The 23,968-nt window shown below is 53.0% G+C and overlaps 1 protein-coding gene across 4 annotated transcripts in view; it reads right to left on the bottom strand.

The window, feature by feature from the left end:
• Positions 1 to 23,968, bottom strand: part of LOC145285955 (cyclic nucleotide-gated channel alpha-3-like) — a 242,747-nt gene that overhangs the window by 215,288 nt on the left and 3,491 nt on the right. The window lies entirely within an intron of this gene.

Genomic DNA, 23,968 nt, shown 5'->3' with positions numbered 1-23,968 from the left:
CCATCCGTGTAAGCTGGGGAGCTGTTATTTTAAGTAGGTCCTGGTAAGAATGTAAGGCGGTTATGCAAATAGTGCGTGATAGAAACTCTAGTATAGGTTTTTACTTAATAAAGTACTTGCTATCAAACGCAAGTCTAGCCTAGGACTAGCAAAGACCCCTATTTTTTCCCACTCCCCCCCCCCTACTGGCCCTGGTGCCTAAGTTGTTACGGACCCCAAATAAGGCCTTGGCAGTAGATAATGCCAAGGTCGGGGCCGTAACGACTAAATAATGGCTTGGTTCTCATGCAAAGCTCTGTCAAAGTGTAGTATCTCTACTAAACTTGACCCACCACCGGGCTCTCGGGCTAGGTTAAGGTGTTTTTTATTACTAACCTTGGTTAGTTAGGACCGACCCCCTCCTTTGGGGAGTCAGGACCTAGAGGACCGACTCCACATTTGTGGCAGCTTGGACCCGGAAACCGATCCCCTCTTTTGGGAGACTGGAATCTCGGGACCAACACCACTATCGCTGGTAGTTGAGACCTTCTCTTTTCATTTGTTGTTGCATGTTGTTTTTTCTTCGTTTCGGTCTCACTTCTCGAGACTGGGATGGTCTAATTTCTCACCACTTAATTGCCTGAGCAGCACTCTGACCTGCCAGGCCCAAACTTTTGTCTATCTTCGCTGCTCTCCCAGTGGATCGAGCAGACAGGGCTTTCTTTCTCGCTTCCGTTGGGGTAGTTAGTGGGTAGGGTGACGTGGGGTAGGGCGGGTGCTTCGTTTCTGCTCCCCTCTGTGGGCAGGGATGCCTATCCCCTCTCTCTCTTAATTGCGACGCGGCACTCTGACCCGCTAGCACCCACTGCGTCTTTCTTCTCTGCTCTCCCCCCTCGCGGGGGGATCTGAGCTGCTAACCCGACATCCCCGTGAGGGGAGGTCAAAAACACTATTCCCTTCTGAGTCCGCTTCACCCCCTCCACTCCCCTGGGTTTTCTTTTCTCCCAGCTACACTTTGGGCAGCGGCCAGTGCTACCGCCACGATGCCAGGCAGGAGGGGTACGTCACCCCAAATGCGCAGCATCTCAACTGCGAACGACTCCCTATGGGAGGGAGCTGATGCATCTCCCGGCGAGACAGCGCCAGGAAACAAGGTAGGGCCCCGGCGCGCGGCGACCTTGGAAGAAAGCGGGAGGGTAGGGCCGCAGCCCGCGGCGACCCCCCGAAAAGCACCTGCAACCGCTCCCCACGAGGGCAACCCAGCAGAAAAAGCTGCCGCTAAGTCAATAGCTGGGGAAAGTGCAGAACCCAGCCAACCAGCTGCACCCCAGGACGGCAGAACCAAGGGAGGAAGACCGGGGAATCCATCCCCCGCTCCCCCAAAGGGCGACTCCCCCACAGAAAAGGAGGAGAACAGCACCGCGGACCAAACCGAGGCGCTGGATGAAGACGTAATAGCCTCCATCTGCTCACTATTCGGCGGGGAAGACAGTGATTGGCCCCCCAACACTCCCCAAGAGGACCAAATACGGAAAAGGGGTGACTCTCCGGCCAGTGGTAACAAAAGCAAGCTGGAAGGAGAGACACCCTTGACAGTACCCACTAAGGCTCCAGCTGGGAACACGGCACCAGAAGGGGAGACACCTCCGTCCCCCAAGGGGACAGCCACCCAGCAAAGGAAGAAAATAAGAAAGGGGAGCGGCCCGGAGAGCAAACCAAGCCAGGACGAAACAACGCCAAAGACACAATGGCCTACTTTGCCTGGTAACGGCCCAGTTCCAAAACCAAAAAGGCCCATAACAATGGAGAGCCCCACAACACCAGCTACGCCCCCCAACCCGAGTCCAGCTGACACCCACCAGGATGGAGGACCGGCATGGGGCCCCAAAGAGCAGCAAGGGAAGTTGACGCCCGAAGACTACAGAGCACTCTTCGACTCCACTTACAAGGAGTATACCCAGGGGAACAACATCCAACCCCTCCCGGGTCAAGTGGAAGTTCTGGAGAAAAGAGTGCTCTCACTGATAACTTCAGACACCAAGACAAGGGGTCTGACGGGCGTCAACAAGGACACCATGATGAACGTGTTGCTGGAGCAGAACATTCCCGCCAACTACATCTGTAGAAGGAGTTACGCACAGTGGGATGTTCTGCTCCCCACCTCCGAAGACGCAGTCAGGCTGTCCAGGACCTGCCATCAGAGCAGGAACATAAAGCTCCAACCCATCTATATGAACAAGAGGAGAGCAAATGTTTCTGCTCTAAACGTCCCCTGCTATATGGAGGCCAAACAACTGGGGGCTATCCTAAGCCAGTATGGGGACGTAGAGGAAGTCACCCCGGTCCGCGGATTAAGAAACATCATGACCGGGGACTACAAAGTACAGATGGTCCTGGACAAGGCTGGATTCTACGCCATCCCAGCCACACTCAAGTTTGGAGAGTGGACACTCTCCCTTATAGTGGAAGGGAGGAGGCCCCACTGCTGGCTGTGCACACAACAAGGGCATATGGCGAAGGACTGTCCGAAGAGGAATGGAGGGAAGAAGCCCACAAAAGCGGCGGGAACAAGCGTGACAACAAATCAAGCCGCTGCTCCCGCGCCGGCCGCAAATCCTCCAGAGGCACCGACAGGCTGGGTGACAGTCGTAAAGAAAGGCAAGACCAACAAACAGCCATTCTTGCAGACAGTCACCCAAGACCTAGACCAACCGAAGAGCGAGACGGAGAAAATGGACACACAGACACCCTCCTCCTCAAACAAGAGGAAACTACCAGAATCTGAGGAGGAGGCCGCGTCAGAGGCAGAGGAAGAGACAACAACAGCCTCTATGGCCCTGAGCGCAACAGAGATCAGGAGGGCCAGGAGGAGGAAAAGTCGCAAGACACGCGCAAACCCTCCTACCCCCACTGAGACTGAGAAGGACTCCCTCGCAACAACAACACAGGATGAGTCCCCTGTGATCCCAACACCCCAGCAACCCGAACAACCTTCCCCCTCTCCTATAAAGGCCCCAAGAAACTCTTCCCGCCCCTCATCCCGTGACAGGAGCCAAAAAGAAGAAAATGAGCAGGCTACCCCCTCCCCAAGCGCTCAGCCTCCCCATCAACCAAAAGAGGTCCCCTCCCCCACTCCCAAAGTCCGCACTGAACGGACCAAAAAGCTCCCCTTCCTGCCAGGAAGCAGGATTTGTGAAACAGACCCTCTCCAACCGGCTCCGGACCTTAAAGGACAACAGAAGGTCCGGTACAATAAACTCAAAAACTTTGAAAAAGTCGGTGGAGACCTAGTAACAGACCCCACTAAATTCAAGGACGCTCCCTTGTTGACCACTTTCGTTAGGGTCGACAAGGACGCTAGGACTGGAGGAATGTGGGCAATGATTAAGGCAGCGAAGAATGCGATCCCAGGCCAGCAGCTGGTGGATAGGGACCATCCTTCGCTGACCAACATTTTCTTTAAATGTGAGGGTAGAATCCCCATGTATGTACACCCATCGCTATACAGGGCACTCAAACTAACCTTCCCCCTGGACGTGGGGGGCGTGGCCAAGGATGGATCACCTTCATCGGATTTACTTACCGGCAGCCTTGGCCAGGCCTGCCATGTCCTCACTGCCCAGGATTTCAGACCCGTCTGTGACAGTGCTTGAGGTAAGTGATCATGTCTTTGAACTTGGCTACATTGAATGTGAGGGGCATCAGGTGTCGAAGCAGGGCCTCGCGCGTTGTGAGAGACTTGGTGTCCCTTAAGGTAGATATCGCCGCTATCCAGGAGACCCACTTTATTTGTGACGAGGATTGTCAGGTGCTGGTGAACGATTACGATGTTTACTCAGCATATGGCAATACTAATAGTCGTGGAATCTCCTTGCTAGTGAGTCGCACCCTGTCAGCGTCGGTGAATGTTGTTCACGCAGGCGAGGACGGGCGGCTAGTTGTTGTTGATGTTGCCGTTAATAGTAGTGTGTTTCGGATTGTCGCGGTTTATGCTCCCAATTCTGCTGTAGAGAGGGCATCCTTTTTTCGACGGTTGGAGGGCTTCTTAGTGGATCCGGAACGGTTAGTGCTAATGGGTGATTGGAATGCGATCCTTGATCCCCAAATAGATAAGGTCGGGGGGACTAGTAGGTCGGTGCGGTGTGACAGCACTCTGTTCGACCTGATGGCCTCGTGCGATCTCGTCGACAGATTCCGGCTGGACCATCCGGGGCGGGAGATGTGGACGTGGCATCTTGGAACGCCTTCCCATCCGAGTACTTACTTGGATCGGATGTTAGTTAGAAGAGGTGACGTAGACTTTCTATCGTGCCCCACGTTCCACTGGTTAGGACACTCGGACCATAAACTCGTTATGGCCCGTTTGAACTTAAGTGCTAGGCCTAAACTAGCCGGATACTGGAAGTTCAACAGCACCTTGTTGGAGTTGGAGGACTACCGGTTGAAGGTTACAGAATTAATTCAGCGGGCTTTAGTGGGGGCGGTTACAGGGAGTAAGTGGTGGGTTAGTCTTAAGGCCAAGATTAGGCGCTTCTCTGTCCAATACAGCCAACGCCTCGCGTTAGATAAGGCTAAGGCAAAGAAGCGCTTAGAGGATAAGCTGACCCGGGCGGTGGAGAGGGGGGATCCCCTAGAGGCAGCACTAGCTAAACAAGACCTCAACCGCTTGGCTAGCGAGCGGTATGAAGGTCAAGTAGTTAGGGCCAGATTAATGAAAGTTTCCAACGAGGCTGTGAATGTTGACGCTGTTGAGCGTAAGGCTGCTCTAAGGCGCGGTTCGGACGGGTACATTCGTAAAGTACATAACCTGGAAGGACACGCCCTAGCTTCGACTCGGGAGATCTGCGAGGGGTTTCGGGAGCATCTATCGGAGCGCTTCACCCAACTACCCGGACTCAGGGTCGATGAGTTTGGCAGCTATTTGGCTGACTCGCCCCGCCTCACGGCGGCTCGGGCAGCTAGCTGTGATGGTCTTGTTACTGAACATGAGGTCATTACTGCGTTGAAGCAGGTCGGCTACAACAGATCCCCGGGGCTTGATGGTTTGCCCTACGAGTTCTACGTGAGGCTGTCGCCCATGTTGGTCCCTATTCTGAAGGATATGTTCAACCATTGGTTTGCCCAGGGTTCCATCCCTGGACAGGTGACCAAGGGAGTGATCACATTGCTGAGGAAAGGTCAACGGCATGGTGGGAGGGAAAGCTTTGATGATTTTAGGCCCTTGACTCTGCTAAACACAGAGTTAAAGATTTTGGCAAAGATTCTTGCGAATCGCTTGCAGGTTGTCATCACTGACTTGATCGAACCGGACCAGACTTATGCTGTGAAGGGGAGATCGATTCAAGACAATTTGCACTTGATACGCTCGATCATAGAGGGGACAGAAGACGACGCCGAAGCCGCGCTGATCAGTTTGGATCAGTCCAAGGCATTCGATAGGGTCGACCATCGGTTCCTAGGATCTGTGCTAGAGGCCGCCGGATTTAATCCGGACTTCCGCAAGTGGATCTTTGTCCTGTATGATAGGCCGACGGTAGCGGTGCAGATCAACGGTAAGCTGTCGGAGTCATTCGCTGTCTCTCGGTCGGTGCGTCAGGGCTGTCCGCTGTCGCCTCTGTTGTACGTCCTGGCGTTGGAACCCCTCCTTCGCAAGTTAAGGGACGAGGCGGCTACACCAGTCCTGCGCGGAATAGCCCTCCCTGGAGGCACACGAGCCAGGGTTTCCGCGTTCGCTGATGACGTCACCGTGTTCGTGTCTTGCCACACGGACGTTCAAGCGGTGGTCGAGGCGCTCGCTCGATACGAAGAAGTTACAGGGGCCATGTTCAACCGCAGCAAGTCTGTCGGCCTGCGGTTGGGGGCCTGGACCGGGGTAAACTCGCTTCCAGGTATTTTCAGCTGGACCGATGGACCGGTCCGTATTCTCGGTATCTGGTTTGGACCGGGACTTCAGCTGGAAAAGAATTGGTCGGAAGTATATGGCAAGGTCAAATCGTCGGTGAAGACTTGGATTGGAAGGAAATTGTCCTTGAAGGGTCGGGCGGAGGCGTGCGCTACATACGTCTTCCCGCTCATCCTTTACCGATTGTCTGTACTTCCTCTCCCTGCAGAACGACTAACCCGCTTACAAGGGTGCCTCGATTCACTATTGTGGAAGGAGGGTAAGCATTATGTCTGCAGAGAGGTCTGTGTCCAGAAGCCGAGCGAGGGAGGCCTGGGTCAGCCCAGTCTCTTGTGTCATAGAAATGCCGAGAGATTGGCTTTCTTGGGTCGTTCGCTTGAAGAAGACGCTCCTTGGGTCCCTGTGGTTGAGAACGCGTTTCCCAATCTCAAATCCAACTCCTCGGTAGAAGGTCGTCGTAGGCCGAGGGGGGAGTCTAAGTTCTTCTCCGAATGCCGGACCGCTCTTAGAGCTTTGCCGGGGACCAGTGTCCTCGATCAGCCAAGGAAGAAACTATATCGGGAGCTAGTGGAGGGGACCGCGAAGGATCCACTTTGTAGGCGGATGGGATGGTCGATGGGGGTTGTCCGCTCTCATTGGAGTTGGGCGCCGGGACGGGAGATTCTGAACAACTCGGAATTTTCCCTCACCTGGCGACTGGTCCGTAACGCGCTGCCCCTTCTCGACGTACTCCGCCGGTATAAAGAAAATACAAGTGGCTTCTGTCCGCGCTGTGACGAACGCGAGCCCGAAACGATCGGGCACGCGTTTTTTAGTTGCAGCCGGATCCAGCCCTTATTGGAGTACGTCGAGGGGGTAACGGCTCGCATCGATGCCGAATGTCCGCTCGATCTCGACGAAGGGTTTTTTGTGTACAACATGGAGCCGCCGTTCCCCAGGGAGGAAAGAATGGTTTTCCTGGCGATCCTGGCAGTAGCGCGCATGGTGATTTGGATCACGCGCCTCAAGTTGGTCCACGAAGGGACATCTGTTCCAGATCGTGATCTGATCGTTTACTTTAAACATCAGCTTAAGGTGAAGATCAGATGCGATTGGAGGAGGTTGCCTAGAACGGATTTCGACAAGAGGTGGGTGCACAGCACTAGCTTGTGCATCCGTCGAGGAGTCAAGTTTCAATACGTGTTCCCTCCTTAAGCATGGCACGGGCGGTGCTGGGGCCTTCGGAACCCACCCCGCTTAGGTTCTAGCTAAGAAAAACTTAAGAAGACTCTTGACTGGTGGTATAAATGAGATCCTGCTCCTGATTTTATTTTTTGGTACTAGAGAACCTCTGAGTCTGCCCATCCCCTTTGTGCCACATCCTTGTTTTTTCAACATCCCCGGTCACTCCCCTACTCAGAGGTCACCTTCCAACCCTCCTCCACCCGTTGCTTTGTCTTCTCCCACTGCCATTAAGATATTTTCCCCAATCCCCAATTAGGGATGCCCTGCTTGTTTTCGGTTCCCCGGAAAACAGTGGGGGGTCTAGTCACCTAGATTAGGACAGGGGGGTCTCACTAACAACTCTGTAGGACTTATTGTTTGTTTTTCATACGAACACTTTTTAGTTTTTTCCCCACTCCACGAACAATCTTTCTCTTAATTCAAAAACTTTTTATTTCTAATGAAATTGAACTTTATTTTTTCACACATGCACACACACACCATATAAAAAAAAAAAAAAAAAAAAAAAAAAAAAAAAAAAAAAAAAAAAAAAAAAATGCATACACAAACACACAGACAACTGTTCATCAATTGTAAATATAGTTTTCATTCTTAAACGCTGGGGATTTATTAGTTAGTTTAAGATCCATAGAGTGAATGAGGTATTTTGGTAAATGTTGCCAGTCAAGAGTAAGACTCCAAAGTCTACATTCATTACCTTTTTAATCACTTTAGTCACAAAGACCCTGAACCCTTCCCCTCCCAAACTTTGAGTAGGGCCTTGTGCCTAATTTTGTTGTTTAAGGAATTTTTTGTTAATTGGATTTTCAAGATTTTTTTATTAAGCAATAAAATACATAATCTCATGCAAAGCTCTGTCAAAGTGTAGTATCTCTACTAAACTTGACCCACCACCGGGCTCTCGGGCTAGGTTAAGGTGTTTTTTATTACTAACCTTGGTTAGTTAGGACCGACCCCCTCCTTTGGGGAGTCAGGACCTAGAGGACCGACTCCACATTTGTGGCAGCTTGGACCCGGAAACCGATCCCCTCTTTTGGGAGACTGGAATCTCGGGACCAACACCACTATCGCTGGTAGTTGAGACCTTCTCTTTTCATTTGTTGTTGCATGTTGTTTTTTCTTCGTTTCGGTCTCACTTCTCGAGACTGGGATGGTCTAATTTCTCACCACTTAATTGCCTGAGCAGCACTCTGACCTGCCAGGCCCAAACTTTTGTCTATCTTCGCTGCTCTCCCAGTGGATCGAGCAGACAGGGCTTTCTTTCTCGCTTCCGTTGGGGTAGTTAGTGGGTAGGGTGACGTGGGGTAGGGCGGGTGCTTCGTTTCTGCTCCCTTCTGTGGGCAGGGATGCCTATCCCCTCTCTCTCTTAATTGCGACGCGGCACTCTGACCCGCTAGCACCCACTGCGTCTTTCTTCTCTGCTCTCCCCCCTCGCGGGGGGATCTGAGCTGCTAACCCGACATCCCCGTGAGGGGAGGTCAAAAACACTATTCTCTTCTGAGTCCGCTTCACCCCCTCCACTCCCCTGGGTTTTCTTTTCTCCCAGCTACACTTTGGGCAGCGGCCAGTGCTACCGCCACGATGCCAGGCAGGAGGGGCACGTCACCCCAAATGCGCAACATCTCCCCCGCAGACGACTCCCCATGTGAGGGAACCAATGCATCTCCCGGCAGGAAGGCGCCAGAAGACAAGGTAGGGCCCCAGCGCGCGGCGACCTTGAGAACAGATCAAGGGGTAGGGCCGCAGCCCGCGGCGACCCCTGGAAAACCACCTGCAACTGCTGCTCCCCATGAGGGCAGCCCGTCGAATTGCGCAGATGCCGGAAGAACGGCAGGGGGAAAAGCAATGGAAGCTGCACCTACAGCATCCCTAGTTCCCCAACAGGCGGACGGGTCTGCGAGACCATTGTCTCTGGCTCCCCAACAGGGCAACTCCCTCTCACCTGAAGAGACAGAGGTAAACAACGCCGCCGGAAAAACAGAGGAGCTACTCGATGCAACCCTAGCCTCTCTAAAAGCGCTGTTCGAGGAGGAAACCATCATCCCACCCAGCAGCACTCCCCAAGAGGGTAATGACGGGAAGAGGAATACCCAGGTGGGGGTAAACGCATTGACCAGTTCCAACAAACGTAAACTGGTAGCAGCACCACCCCCCACCTCTGCGACTGCAAAAGCCGCTGCTGGGAACACATCCCCAGGAGGGGAGGCACCTACAACTCCGAAAGCCATCCAGCAGAACAAGAAACCTAAGGGGAACGACCCGGAAAGCAGAGTAAGCCAGCACGCGAGGACCAATGCGGACTGGCCAACTCTGACTGGTAAAGGTCAAACCCCAGGCGCTGCAGGCACAACAACGGGCACGGAGCGGCCAGCTGCCTCACCTACAACTCCTGTCCCCGGACCAGCAAACACCCAACCGGAGGGAGGATCAGCATGGGGCCCCAAAGCACAACCCAACAAGAAGAAGCCGGAGGACTACAAGAGGCTCTTTGACTCCAAGTACAAAGACTATACGGAGGGGAACACAATCAAACCCCTCCCGGGTCAGGTCGAAGGCTTGGAGAAAAGAGTCCTCTCCTTCATCACATCAGACACCAAGACGAGGGGTCTGACGGGGGTCAACAAAGACACCATGTTGAAACTCCTGCTGGAGCAGAACATCCCAGCCAGTTACGTCTGCAGACGGAGCTACGCACAGTGGGATGTGCTGCTCCCCACGCCAGAAGCCGCCGACAAATTGTCCAGGACTGTACACCAGAGCAGGAATATCAAGCTGCAGCCGGTGTACCTGAACAGGAGAAGGACAAACGTCTCCGCCTTGAACGTCCCCTGTTACATGGATGCAGACCAACTGGGAGCCATCCTCAGCCAGTACGGGGACGTCGAGGAGGTAACTCCAGTCCGCGGTCAAAAGAATATAATGACCGGGGACTACAAGATCCAGATGGTCCTGGACAAGGCCGGCTTCTTTGGAATCCCGGCGACGCTGAAGTTCGGGGACTGGACCCTCTCCCTAATAGTGGAAGGGAGAAAGCCCCACTGCTGGCAATGCCAACAACAGGGGCACATGGCTAAAGACTGCCCCAAGAAGACCAGGAACCCGCCCAGGGCAACCGGAAAGGTAGGAGTAGCAGCACCAGTCAAAGCCTCCGCTCCTGCCCCGACCACAAGCCTCCCAGAAGCACTTGCGGGCTGGGTTACGGTCACCAAAAAAGGGAAGACCCCCCAACAGTCATCCCCACAGACGGTGACCAGAGACCAACCCGAAAAACAAGAGGCCATGGAGACACAGGCACCCCCCTCCTCAAACAAGAGGAAATTACAAGAGTCTGAGGAGGAGGTAGTGTCTGAGGAAGAGGAGGCAACGGCAGCTCCGTCCAAACTGAGCGCCACAGAGATCAGGAGGGCCAGAAGGAGGAAGAGCAGGAAGACACGAGCCGACCCCCCAACTCCTACTGATAAAGACACCTCAGCAGTCCCGCAAGTTAAGCAACCTGCCACCCCACTACCTCAGCAGCCCGAGCAACTACCCCCCTCCCCAGATCTCCCCAAAGCCCCAAGAGACCTTTCACCACCCCCATCCTGTGATAAACCACCCCAGGAAGAAACTGTGTCAACTACCCCCACTCCACCCCCCTCCCCTCACCCCCAACCTAAAAGCCCCCCTTCCCCAACAAGGCCAGTTCGCACGGAAAGAACTAAAAAATTACCATTCCTGCCAGGGGGCAGAATATGCGAGCTGGACCCACACCACACAACGCCGGACCTCAAAGGACAGCAAAAGGTCCATTATAACAAGCTGAAGGGTCTCGCTTACGTTGATGGCGACAGCGTAGCGGACCCAACAAAATTCAAGAACGCGCCGATGTTGACCACCTTTGTGAGGATCAACAAGGACACTAGGACTCAAGCCCTCTGGGCCATGATAAAAGCAGCGAAGGATGCGATCCCGGGCCAGCAGCTGGTGGACAGGGACCATCCTTCACTGAAAAACTTTTTCTTTAAGTGTGAGGGCAGAGTCCCTGTGTACATACACCCCTCATTCTACAGGGCACTCAAACTAACCTTCCCCCTGGACGTGGGTGGTGTGGCCAAGGACGGAGTACCCTCAGCAGATTTACTTACCGGCAGCCTCGGCCAGGCCTGCCACGTCCTCACTGCCAAGGATTTCAGACCCGTCTGTGACACTGAATAAGGTAAGTGAGCATGGCTTTGAACTTGGCTACATGGAATGTGAGGGGCATCAGGTGTCGAAGCAGGGCCTCGCGCGTTGTGAGAGACTTGGTGTCCCTTAAGGTAGATATCGCCGCTATCCAGGAGACCCACTTTATTTGTGACGAGGATTGTCAGGTGCTGGTGAACGATTACGATGTTTACTCAGCATATGGCAATACTAATAGTCGTGGAATCTCCTTGCTAGTGAGTCGCACCCTGTCAGCGTCGGTGAATGTTGTTCACGCAGGCGAGGACGGGCGGCTAGTTGTTGTTGATGTTGCCGTTAATAGTAGTGTGTTTCGGATTGTCGCGGTTTATGCTCCCAATTCTGCTGTAGAGAGGGCATCCTTTTTTCGACGGTTGGAGGGCTTCTTAGTGGATCCGGAACGGTTAGTGCTAATGGGTGATTGGAATGCGATCCTTGATCCCCAAATAGATAAGGTCGGGGGGACTAGTGGGTCGGTGCGGTGTGACAGCACTCTGTTCGACCTGATGGCCTCGTGCGATCTCGTCGACAGATTCCGGCTGGACCATCCGGGGCGGGAGATGTGGACGTGGAATCTTGGAACGCCTTCCCATCCGAGTACTTACTTGGATCGGATGTTAGTTAGAAGAGGTGACGTAGACTTTCTATCGTGCCCCACGTTCCACTGGTTAGGACACTCGGACCATAAACTCGTTATGGCCCGTTTGAACTTAAGTGCTAGGCCTAAACTAGCCGGATACTGGAAGTTCAACAGCACCTTGTTGGAGTTGGAGGACTACCGGTTGAAGGTTACAGAATTAATTCAGAGGGCTTTAGTGGGGGCGGTTACAGGGAGTAAGTGGTGGGTTAGTCTTAAGGCCAAGATTAGGCGCTTCTCTGTCCAATACAGCCAACGCCTCGCGTTAGATAAGGCTAAGGCAAAGAAGCGCTTAGAGGATAAGCTGACCCGGGCGGTGGAGAGGGGGGATCCCCTAGAGGCAGCACTAGCTAAACAAGACCTCAACCGCTTGGCTAGCGAGCGGTATGAAGGTCAAGTAGTTAGGGCCAGATTAATGAAAGTTTCCAACGAGGCTGTGAATGTTGACGCTGTTGAGCGTAAGGCTGCTCTAAGGCGCGGTTCGGACGGGTACATTCGTAAAGTACATAACCTGGAAGGACACGCCCTAGCTTCGACTCGGGAGATCTGCGAGGGGTTTCGGGAGCATCTATCGGAGCGCTTCACCCAACTACCCGGACTCAGGGTCGATGAGTTTGGCAGCTATTTGGCTGACTCGCCCCGCCTCACGGCGGCTCGGGCAGCTAGCTGTGATGGTCTTGTTACTGAACATGAGGTCATTACTGCGTTGAAGCAGGTCGGCTACAACAAATCCCCGGGGCTTGATGGTTTACCCTACGAGTTCTACGTGAGGCTGTCGCCCATGTTGGTCCCTATTCTGAAGGATATGTTCAACCATTGGTTTGCCCAGGGTTCCATCCCTGGACAGGTGACCAAGGGAGTGATCACATTGCTGAGGAAAGGTCAACGGCATGGTGGGAGGGAAAGCTTTGATGATTTTAGGCCCTTGACTCTGCTAAACACAGAGTTAAAGATTTTGGCAAAGATTCTTGCGAATCGCTTGCAGGTTGTCATCACTGACTTGATCGAACCGGACCAGACTTATGCTGTGAAGGGGAGATCGATTCAAGACAATTTGCACTTGATACGCTCGATCATAGAGGGGACAGAAGACGACGCCGAAGCCGCGCTGATCAGTTTGGATCAGTCCAAGGCATTCGATAGGGTCGACCATCGGTTCCTAGGATCTGTGCTAGAGGCCGCCGGATTTAATCCGGACTTCCGCAAGTGGATCTTTGTCCTGTATGATAGGCCGACGGTAGCGGTGCAGATCAACGGTAAGCTGTCGGAGTCATTCGCTGTCTCTCGGTCGGTGCGTCAGGGCTGTCCGCTGTCGCCTCTGTTGTACGTCCTGGCGTTGGAACCCCTCCTTCGCAAGTTAAGGGACGAGGCGGCCACACCAGTCCTGCGCGGAATAGCCCTCCCTGGAGGCACACGAGCCAGGGTTTCCGCGTTCGCTGATGACGTCACCGTGTTCGTGTCTTGCCACACGGACGTTCAAGCGGTGGTCGAGGCGCTCGCTCGATACGAAGAAGTTACAGGGGCCATGTTCAACCGCAGCAAGTCTGTCGGCCTGCGGTTGGGGGCCTGGACCGGGGTAAACTCGCTTCCAGGTATTTTCAGCTGGACCGATGGACCGGTCCGTATTCTCGGTATCTGGTTTGGACCGGGACTTCAGCTGGAAAAGAATTGGTCGGAAGTATATGGCAAGGTCAAATCGTCGGTGAAGACTTGGATTGGAAGGAAATTGTCCTTGAAGGGTCGGGCGGAGGCGTGCGCTACATACGTCTTCCCGCTCATCCTTTACCGATTGTCTGTACTTCCTCTCCCTGCAGAACGACTAACCCGCTTACAAGGGTGCCTCGATTCACTATTGTGGAAGGAGGGTAAGCATTATGTCTGCAGAGAGGTCTGTGTCCAGAAGCCGAGCGAGGGAGGCCTGGGTCAGCCCAGTCTCTTGTGTCATAGAAATGCCGAGAGATTGGCTTTCTTGGGTCGTTCGCTTGAAGAAGACGCTCCTTGGGTCCCTGTGGTTGAGAACGCGTTTCCCAATCTCAAATCCAACTCCTCGGTAGAAGGTCGTCGTAGGCCGAGGGGGGAGTCTAAGTTCTTCTCCGAATGCCGGACCGCTCTTAGAGCTTTGCCGGGGACCAGTGTCCTCGATCAGCCAAGAAAGAAACTATATCGGGAGCTAGTGGAGGGGACCGCGAAGGATCCACTTTGTAGGCGGATGGGATGGTCGATGGGGGTTGTCCGCTCTCATTGGAGTTGGGCGCCGGGACGGGAGATTCTGAACAACTCGGAATTTTCCCTCACCTGGCGACTGGTCCGTAACGCGCTGCCCCTTCTCGACGTACTCCGCCGGTATAAAGAAAATACAAGTGGCTTCTGTCCGCGCTGTGACGAACGCGAGCCCGAAACGATCGGGCACGCGTTTTTTAGTTGCAGCCGGATCCAGCCCTTATTGGAGTACGTCGAGGGGGTAACGGCTCGCATCGATGCCGAATGTCCGCTCGATCTCGACGAAGGGTTTTTTGTGTACAACATGGAGCCGCCGTTCCCCAGGGAGGAAAGAATGGTTTTCCTGGCGATCCTGGCAGTAGCGCGCATGGTGATTTGGATCACGCGCCTCAAGTTGGTCCACGAAGGGACATCTGTTCCAGATCGTGATCTGATCGTTTACTTTAAACATCAGCTTAAGGTGAAGATCAGATGCGATTGGAGGAGGTTGCCTAGAACGGATTTCGACAAGAGGTGGGTGCACAGCACTAGCTTGTGCATCCGTCGAGGAGTCAAGTTTCAATACGTGTTCCCTCCTTAAGCATGGCACGGGCGGTGCTGGGGCCTTCGGAACCCACCCCGCTTAGGTTCTAGCTAAGAAAAACTTAAGAAGACTCTTGACTGGTGGTATAAATGAGATCCTGCTCCTGATTTTATTTTTTGGTACTAGAGAACCTCTGAGTCTGCCCATCCCCTTTGTGCCACATCCTTGTTTTTTCAACATCCCCGGTCACTCCCCTACTCAGAGGTCACCTTCCAACCCTCCTCCACCCGTTGCTTTGTCTTCTCCCACTGCCATTAAGATATTTTCCCCAATCCCCAATTAGGGATGCCCTGCTTGTTTTCGGTTCCCCGGAAAACAGTGGGGGGTCTAGTCACCTAGATTAGGACAGGGGGGTCTCACTAACAACTCTGTAGGACTTATTGTTTGTTTTTCATACGAACACTTTTTAGTTTTTTCCCCACTCCACGAACAATCTTTCTCTTAATTCAAAAACTTTTCATTTCTAATGAAATTGAACTTTATTTTTTCACACATGCACACACACACCATATTTAAAAAAAAAAAAAAAAAAAAAAAAAAAAAAAAAAAAATGCATACACAAACACACAGACAACTGTTCATCAATTGTAAATATAGTTTTCATTCTTAAACGCTGGGGATTTATTAGTTAGTTTAAGATCCATAGAGTGAATGAGGTATTTTGGTAAATGTTGCCAGTCAAGAGTAAGACTCCAAAGTCTACATTCATTACCTTTTTAATCACTTTAGTCACAAAGACCCTGAACCCTTCCCCTCCCAAACTTTGAGTAGGGCCTTGTGCCTAATTTTGTTGTTTAAGGAATTTTTTTGTTAATTGGATTTTCAAGATTTTTTTATTAAGCAATAAAATACATAATCTCATGCAAAGCTCTGTCAAAGTGTAGTATCTCTACTAAACTTGACCCACCACCGGGCTCTCGGGCTAGGTTAAGGTGTTTTTTATTACTAACCTTGGTTAGTTAGGACCGACCCCCTCCTTTGGGGAGTCAGGACCTAGAGGACCGACTCCACATTTGTGGCAGCTTGGACCCGGAAACCGATCCCCTCTTTTGGGAGACTGGAATCTCGGGACCAACACCACTATCGCTGGTAGTTGAGACCTTCTCTTTTCATTTGTTGTTGCATGTTGTTTTTTCTTCGTTTCGGTCTCACTTCTCGAGACTGGGATGGTCTAATTTCTCACCACTTAATTGCCTGAGCAGCACTCTGACCTGCCAGGCCCAAACTTTTGTCTATCTTCGCTGCTCTCCCAGTGGATCGAGCAGACAGGGCTTTCTTTCTCGCTTCCGTTGGGGTAGTTAGTGGGTAGGGTGACGTGGGGTAGGGCGGGTGCTTCGTTTCTGCTCCCTTCTGTGGGCAGGGATGCCTATCCCCTCTCTCTCTTAATTGCGACGCGGCACTCTGACCCGCTAGCACCCACTGCGTCTTTCTTCTCTGCTCTCCCCCCTCGCGGGGGGATCTGAGCTGCTAACCCGACATCCCCGTGAGGGGAGGTCAAAAACACTATTCTCTTCTGAGTCCGCTTCACCCCCTCCACTCCCCTGGGTTTTCTTTTCTCCCAGCTACACTTTGGGCAGCGGCCAGTGCTACCGCCACGATGCCAGGCAGGAGGGGCACGTCACCCCAAATGCGCAACATCTCCCCCGCAGACGACTCCCCATGTGAGGGAACCAATGCATCTCCCGGCAGGAAGGCGCCAGAAGACAAGGTAGGGCCCCAGCGCGCGGCGACCTTGAGAACAGATCAAGGGGTAGGGCCGCAGCCCGCGGCGACCCCTGGAAAACCACCTGCAACTGCTGCTCCCCATGAGGGCAGCCCGTCGAATTGCGCAGATGCCGGAAGAACGGCAGGGGGAAAAGCAATGGAAGCTGCACCTACAGCATCCCTAGTTCCCCAACAGGCGGACGGGTCTGCAAGACCATTGTCTCTGGCTCCCCAACAGGGCAACTCCCTCTCACCTGAAGAGACAGAGGTAAACAACGCCGCCGGAAAAACAGAGGAGCTACTCGATGCAACCCTAGCCTCTCTAAAAGCGCTGTTCGAGGAGGAAACCATCATCCCACCCAGCAGCACTCCCCAAGAGGGTAATGACGGGAAGAGGAATACCCAGGTGGAGGTAAACGCATTGACCAGTTCCAACAAACGTAAACTGGTAGCAGCACCACCCCCCACCTCTGCGACTGCAAAAGCCGCTGCTGGGAACACATCCCCAGGAGGGGAGGCACCTACAACTCCGAAAGCCATCCAGCAGAACAAGAAACCTAAGGGGAACGACCCGGAAAGCAGAGTAAGCCAGCACGCGAGGACCAATGCGAACTGGCCAACTCTGACTGGTAAAGGTCAAACCCCAGGCGCTGCAGGCACAACAACGGGCACGGAGCGGCCAGCTGCCTCACCTACAACTCCTGTCCCCGGACCAGCAAACACCCAACCGGAGGGAGGATCAGCATGGGGCCCCAAAGCACAACCCAACAAGAAGAAGCCGGAGGACTACAAGAGGCTCTTTGACTCCAAGTACAAAGACTATACGGAGGGGAACACAATCAAACCCCTCCCGGGTCAGGTCGAAGGCTTGGAGAAAAGAGTCCTCTCCTTCATCACATCAGACACCAAGACGAGGGGTCTGACGGGGGTCAACAAAGACACCATGTTGAAACTCCTGCTGGAGCAGAACATCCCAGCCAGTTACGTCTGCAGACGGAGCTACGCACAGTGGGATGTGCTGCTCCCCACGCCAGAAGCCGCCGACAAATTGTCCAGGACTGTACACCAGAGCAGGAATATCAAGCTGCAGCCGGTGTACCTGAACAGGAGAAGGACAAACGTCTCCGCCTTGAACGTCCCCTGTTACATGGATGCAGACCAACTGGGAGCCATCCTCAGCCAGTACGGGGACGTCGAGGAGGTAACTCCAGTCCGCGGTCAAAAGAATATAATGACCGGGGACTACAAGATCCAGATGGTCCTGGACAAGGCCGGCTTCTTTGGAATCCCGGCGACGCTGAAGTTCGGGGACTGGACCCTCTCCCTAATAGTGGAAGGGAGAAAGCCCCACTGCTGGCAATGCCAACAACAGGGGCACATGGCCAAAGACTGCCCCAAGAAGACCAGGAACCCGCCCAGGGCAACCGGAAAGGTAGGAGTAGCAGCACCAGTCAAAGCCTCCGCTCCTGCCCCGACCACAAGCCTCCCAGAAGCACTTGCGGGCTGGGTTACGGTCACCAAAAAAGGGAAGACCCCCCAACAGTCATCCCCACAGACGGTGACCAGAGACCAACCCGAAAAACAAGAGGCCATGGAGACACAGGCACCCCCCTCCTCAAACAAGAGGAAATTACAAGAGTCTGAGGAGGAGGTAGTGTCTGAGGAAGAGGAGGCAACGGCAGCTCCGTCCAAACTGAGCGCCACAGAGATCAGGAGGGCCAGAAGGAGGAAGAGCAGGAAGACACGAGCCGACCCCCCAACTCCTACTGATAAAGACACCTCAGCAGTCCCGCAAGTTAAGCAACCTGCCACCCCACTACCTCAGCAGCCCGAGCAACTACCCCCCTCCCCAGATCTCCCCAAAGCCCCAAGAGACCTTTCACCACCCCCATCCTGTGATAAACCACCCCAGGAAGAAACTGTGTCAACTACCCCCACTCCACCCCCCTCCCCTCACCCCCAACCTAAAAGCCCCCCTTCCCCAACAAGGCCAGTTCGCACGGAAAGAACTAAAAAATTACCATTCCTGCCAGGGGGCAGAATATGCGAGCTGGACCCACACCACACAACGCCGGACCTCAAAGGACAGCAAAAGGTCCATTATAACAAGCTGAAGGGTCTCGCTTACGTTGATGGCGACAGCGTAGCGGACCCAACAAAATTCAAGAACGCGCCGATGTTGACCACCTTTGTGAGGATCAACAAGGACACTAGGACTCAAGCCCTCTGGGCCATGATAAAAGCAGCGAAGGATGCGATCCCGGGCCAGCAGCTGGTGGACAGGGACCATCCTTCACTGAAAAACTTTTTCTTTAAGTGTGAGGGCAGAGTCCCTGTGTACATACACCCCTCATTCTACAGGGCACTCAAACTAACCTTCCCCCTGGACGTGGGTGGTGTGGCCAAGGACGGAGTACCCTCAGCAGATTTACTTACCGGCAGCCTCGGCCAGGCCTGCCACGTCCTCACTGCCAAGGATTTCAGACCCGTCTGTGACACTGAATAAGGTAAGTGAGCATGGCTTTGAACTTGGCTACATGGAATGTGAGGGGCATCAGGTGTCGAAGCAGGGCCTCGCGCGTTGTGAGAGACTTGGTGTCCCTTAAGGTAGATATCGCCGCTATCCAGGAGACCCACTTTATTTGTGACGAGGATTGTCAGGTGCTGGTGAACGATTACGATGTTTACTCAGCATATGGCAATACTAATAGTCGTGGAATCTCCTTGCTAGTGAGTCGCACCCTGTCAGCGTCGGTGAATGTTGTTCACGCAGGCGAGGACGGGCGGCTAGTTGTTGTTGATGTTGCCGTTAATAGTAGTGTGTTTCGGATTGTCGCGGTTTATGCTCCCAATTCTGCTGTAGAGAGGGCATCCTTTTTTCGACGGTTGGAGGGCTTCTTAGTGGATCCGGAACGGTTAGTGCTAATGGGTGATTGGAATGCGATCCTTGATCCCCAAATAGATAAGGTCGGGGGGACTAGTGGGTCGGTGCGGTGTGACAGCACTCTGTTCGACCTGATGGCCTCGTGCGATCTCGTCGACAGATTCCGGCTGGACCATCCGGGGCGGGAGATGTGGACGTGGAATCTTGGAACGCCTTCCCATCCGAGTACTTACTTGGATCGGATGTTAGTTAGAAGAGGTGACGTAGACTTTCTATCGTGCCCCACGTTCCACTGGTTAGGACACTCGGACCATAAACTCGTTATGGCCCGTTTGAACTTAAGTGCTAGGCCTAAACTAGCCGGATACTGGAAGTTCAACAGCACCTTGTTGGAGTTGGAGGACTACCGGTTGAAGGTTACAGAATTAATTCAGAGGGCTTTAGTGGGGGCGGTTACAGGGAGTAAGTGGTGGGTTAGTCTTAAGGCCAAGATTAGGCGCTTCTCTGTCCAATACAGCCAACGCCTCGCGTTAGATAAGGCTAAGGCAAAGAAGCGCTTAGAGGATAAGCTGACCCGGGCGGTGGAGAGGGGGGATCCCCTAGAGGCAGCACTAGCTAAACAAGACCTCAACCGCTTGGCTAGCGAGCGGTATGAAGGTCAAGTAGTTAGGGCCAGATTAATGAAAGTTTCCAACGAGGCTGTGAATGTTGACGCTGTTGAGCGTAAGGCTGCTCTAAGGCGCGGTTCGGACGGGTACATTCGTAAAGTACATAACCTGGAAGGACACGCCCTAGCTTCGACTCGGGAGATCTGCGAGGGGTTTCGGGAGCATCTATCGGAGCGCTTCACCCAACTACCCGGACTCAGGGTCGATGAGTTTGGCAGCTATTTGGCTGACTCGCCCCGCCTCACGGCGGCTCGGGCAGCTAGCTGTGATGGTCTTGTTACTGAACATGAGGTCATTACTGCGTTGAAGCAGGTCGGCTACAACAAATCCCCGGGGCTTGATGGTTTACCCTACGAGTTCTACGTGAGGCTGTCGCCCATGTTGGTCCCTATTCTGAAGGATATGTTCAACCATTGGTTTGCCCAGGGTTCCATCCCTGGACAGGTGACCAAGGGAGTGATCACATTGCTGAGGAAAGGTCAACGGCATGGTGGGAGGGAAAGCTTTGATGATTTAAGGCCCTTGACTCTGCTAAACACAGAGTTAAAGATTTTGGCAAAGATTCTTGCGAATCGCTTGCAGGTTGTCATCACTGACTTGATCGAACCGGACCAGACTTATGCTGTGAAGGGGAGATCGATTCAAGACAATTTGCACTTGATACGCTCGATCATAGAGGGGACAGAAGACGACGCCGAAGCCGCGCTGATCAGTTTGGATCAGTCCAAGGCATTCGATAGGGTCGACCATCGGTTCCTAGGATCTGTGCTAGAGGCCGCCGGATTTAATCCGGACTTCCGCAAGTGGATCTTTGTCCTGTATGATAGGCCGACGGTAGCGGTGCAGATCAACGGTAAGCTGTCGGAGTCATTCGCTGTCTCTCGGTCGGTGCGTCAGGGCTGTCCGCTGTCGCCTCTGTTGTACGTCCTGGCGTTGGAACCCCTCCTTCGCAAGTTAAGGGACGAGGCGGCTACACCAGTCCTGCGCGGAATAGCCCTCCCTGGAGGCACACGAGCCAGGGTTTCCGCGTTCGCTGATGACGTCACCGTGTTCGTGTCTTGCCACACGGACGTTCAAGCGGTGGTCGAGGCGCTCGCTCGATACGAAGAAGTTACAGGGGCCATGTTCAACCGCAGCAAGTCTGTCGGCCTGCGGTTGGGGGCCTGGACCGGGGTAAACTCGCTTCCAGGTATTTTCAGCTGGACCGATGGACCGGTCCGTATTCTCGGTATCTGGTTTGGACCGGGACTTCAGCTGGAAAAGAATTGGTCGGAAGTATATGGCAAGGTCAAATCGTCGGTGAAGACTTGGATTGGAAGGAAATTGTCCTTGAAGGGTCGGGCGGAGGCGTGCGCTACATACGTCTTCCCGCTCATCCTTTACCGATTGTCTGTACTTCCTCTCCCTGCAGAACGACTAACCCGCTTACAAGGGTGCCTCGATTCACTATTGTGGAAGGAGGGTAAGCATTATGTCTGCAGAGAGGTCTGTGTCCAGAAGCCGAGCGAGGGAGGCCTGGGTCAGCCCAGTCTCTTGTGTCATAGAAATGCCGAGAGATTGGCTTTCTTGGGTCGTTCGCTTGAAGAAGACGCTCCTTGGGTCCCTGTGGTTGAGAACGCGTTTCCCAATCTCAAATCCAACTCCTCGGTAGAAGGTCGTCGTAGGCCGAGGGGGGAGTCTAAGTTCTTCTCCGAATGCCGGACCGCTCTTAGAGCTTTGCCGGGGACCAGTGTCCTCGATCAGCCAAGAAAGAAACTATATCGGGAGCTAGTGGAGGGGACCGCGAAGGATCCACTTTGTAGGCGGATGGGATGGTCGATGGGGGTTGTCCGCTCTCATTGGAGTTGGGCGCCGGGACGGGAGATTCTGAACAACTCGGAATTTTCCCTCACCTGGCGACTGGTCCGTAACGCGCTGCCCCTTCTCGACGTACTCCGCCGGTATAAAGAAAATACAAGTGGCTTCTGTCCGCGCTGTGACGAACGCGAGCCCGAAACGATCGGGCACGCGTTTTTTAGTTGCAGCCGGATCCAGCCCTTATTGGAGTACGTCGAGGGGGTAACGGCTCGCATCGATGCCGAATGTCCGCTCGATCTCGACGAAGGGTTTTTTGTGTACAACATGGAGCCGCCGTTCCCCAGGGAGGAAAGAATGGTTTTCCTGGCGATCCTGGCAGTAGCGCGCATGGTGATTTGGATCACGCGCCTCAAGTTGGTCCACGAAGGGACATCTGTTCCAGATCGTGATCTGATCGTTTACTTTAAACATCAGCTTAAGGTAAAGATCAGATGCGATTGGAGGAGGTTGCCTAGAACGGATTTCGACAAGAGGTGGGTGCACAGCACTAGCTTGTGCATCCGTCGAGGAGTCAAGTTTCAATACGTGTTCCCTCCTTAAGCATGGCACGGGCGGTGCTGGGGCCTTCGGAACCCACCCCGCTTAGGTTCTAGCTAAGAAAAACTTAAGAAGACTCTTGACTGGTGGTATAAATGAGATCCTGTTCCTGATTTTATTTTTTGGTACTAGAGAACCTCTGAGTCTGCCCATCCCCTTTGTGCCACATCCTTGTTTTTTCAACATCCCCGGTCACTCCCCTACTCAGAGGTCACCTTCCAACCCTCCTCCACCCGTCGCTTTGTCTTCTCCCACTGCCATTAAGATATTTTCCCCAATCCCCAATTAGGGATGCCCTGCTTGTTTTCGGTTCCCCGGAAAACAGTGGGGGGTCTAGTCACCTAGATTAGTACAGGGGGGTCTCACTAACAACTCTGTAGGTCGTATTGTTTGTTTTTCATACGAACACTTTTAGTTCTTTCCCCACTCCACGAACAATCTTCTCCCTTGATTCAAAAACTTTTTTTAATGAAATTGAACTTTCTTTTTTCACACATGCACACACACACCTTTTAAAAAAAAAAAAAAAAAAAAAAAAAAAAAAAAAAAAAAAAAAAAATGCATACACAAACACACAGACAACTGTTCATCAATTGTAAATATAGTTTTCATTCTTAAACGCTGGGGATTTATTAGTTAGTTTAAGATCCATAGAGTGAATGAGGTTTTTTGGTAAATGTTGCCAGTCAAGAGTAAGACTCCAAAGTCTACATTCATTACCTTTTTAATCACTTTAGTCACAAAGACCCTGAACCCTTCCCCTCCCAAACTTTGAGTAGGGCCTTGTGCCTAATTTTGTTGTTTAAGGAATTTTTTGTTAATTGGATTTTCAAGATTTTTTTATTAAGCAATAAAATACATAATCTCATGCAAAGCTCCGCACTTGCTCACGGTTCCCTAACCGTTCGACGCTCGCGCAATCACTGTGACTCCAGTCTCACCACTGTAGCAGTCCAGTCCACTACCACTACAGTGGCTCCGGTCTCCACGCCGTAGAAGTCCACTACCACTACAGTGGCTCCGGTCTCCACGCCGTAGAAGTCCACTACCACTACAGTGGCTCCGGTCTCCACGCCGTAGAAGTCCACTACCACTACAGTGGCTCCGGTCTCCACGCCGTAGAAGTCCACATCATCACCACGACTCTGGCCTCCATGTCGTCTGTACCTTTCATACACTGACTTCTTCCTTCAGTGTCAGTCCGATCCGAGCGTCCGTCCGTACTTGATGAACACTGAACCCTCAGTGTTGCTAATTCGTTCGTCTGTACCTCTCATACACTGACTTCTTCCTTCAGTGTCAGTCCGATCCGAGCGTCCGTCCGTACTTGATGAACACTGAACCCTCAGTGTTGCCAATTCGCCGTCCGTACCTCTCATACACTGACTTCTTCCTTCAGTGTCAGTCCGATCCGAGTGTCCGTCCGTACTTGATGAACACTGAACCCTCAGTGTTGCTAATTCGTTCGTCTGTACCTCTCATACACTGACTTCTTCCTTCAGTGTCAGTCCGATCCGAGCGTCCGTCCGTACTTGATGAACGCTGAATCCTCAGCGTTGCTAATTCGTTCGTC

Source organism: Euprymna scolopes, chromosome 10 (genome assembly GCF_053919585.1).
Source record: "Euprymna scolopes isolate OS-2025 chromosome 10, ASM5391958v1, whole genome shotgun sequence".
Classification (NCBI taxonomy): Eukaryota; Metazoa; Mollusca; class Cephalopoda; order Sepiida; family Sepiolidae; genus Euprymna; species Euprymna scolopes.
Note: the sequence above shows the minus strand (reverse complement) of the source record. Positions and strands in the feature narration are given on the sequence as shown.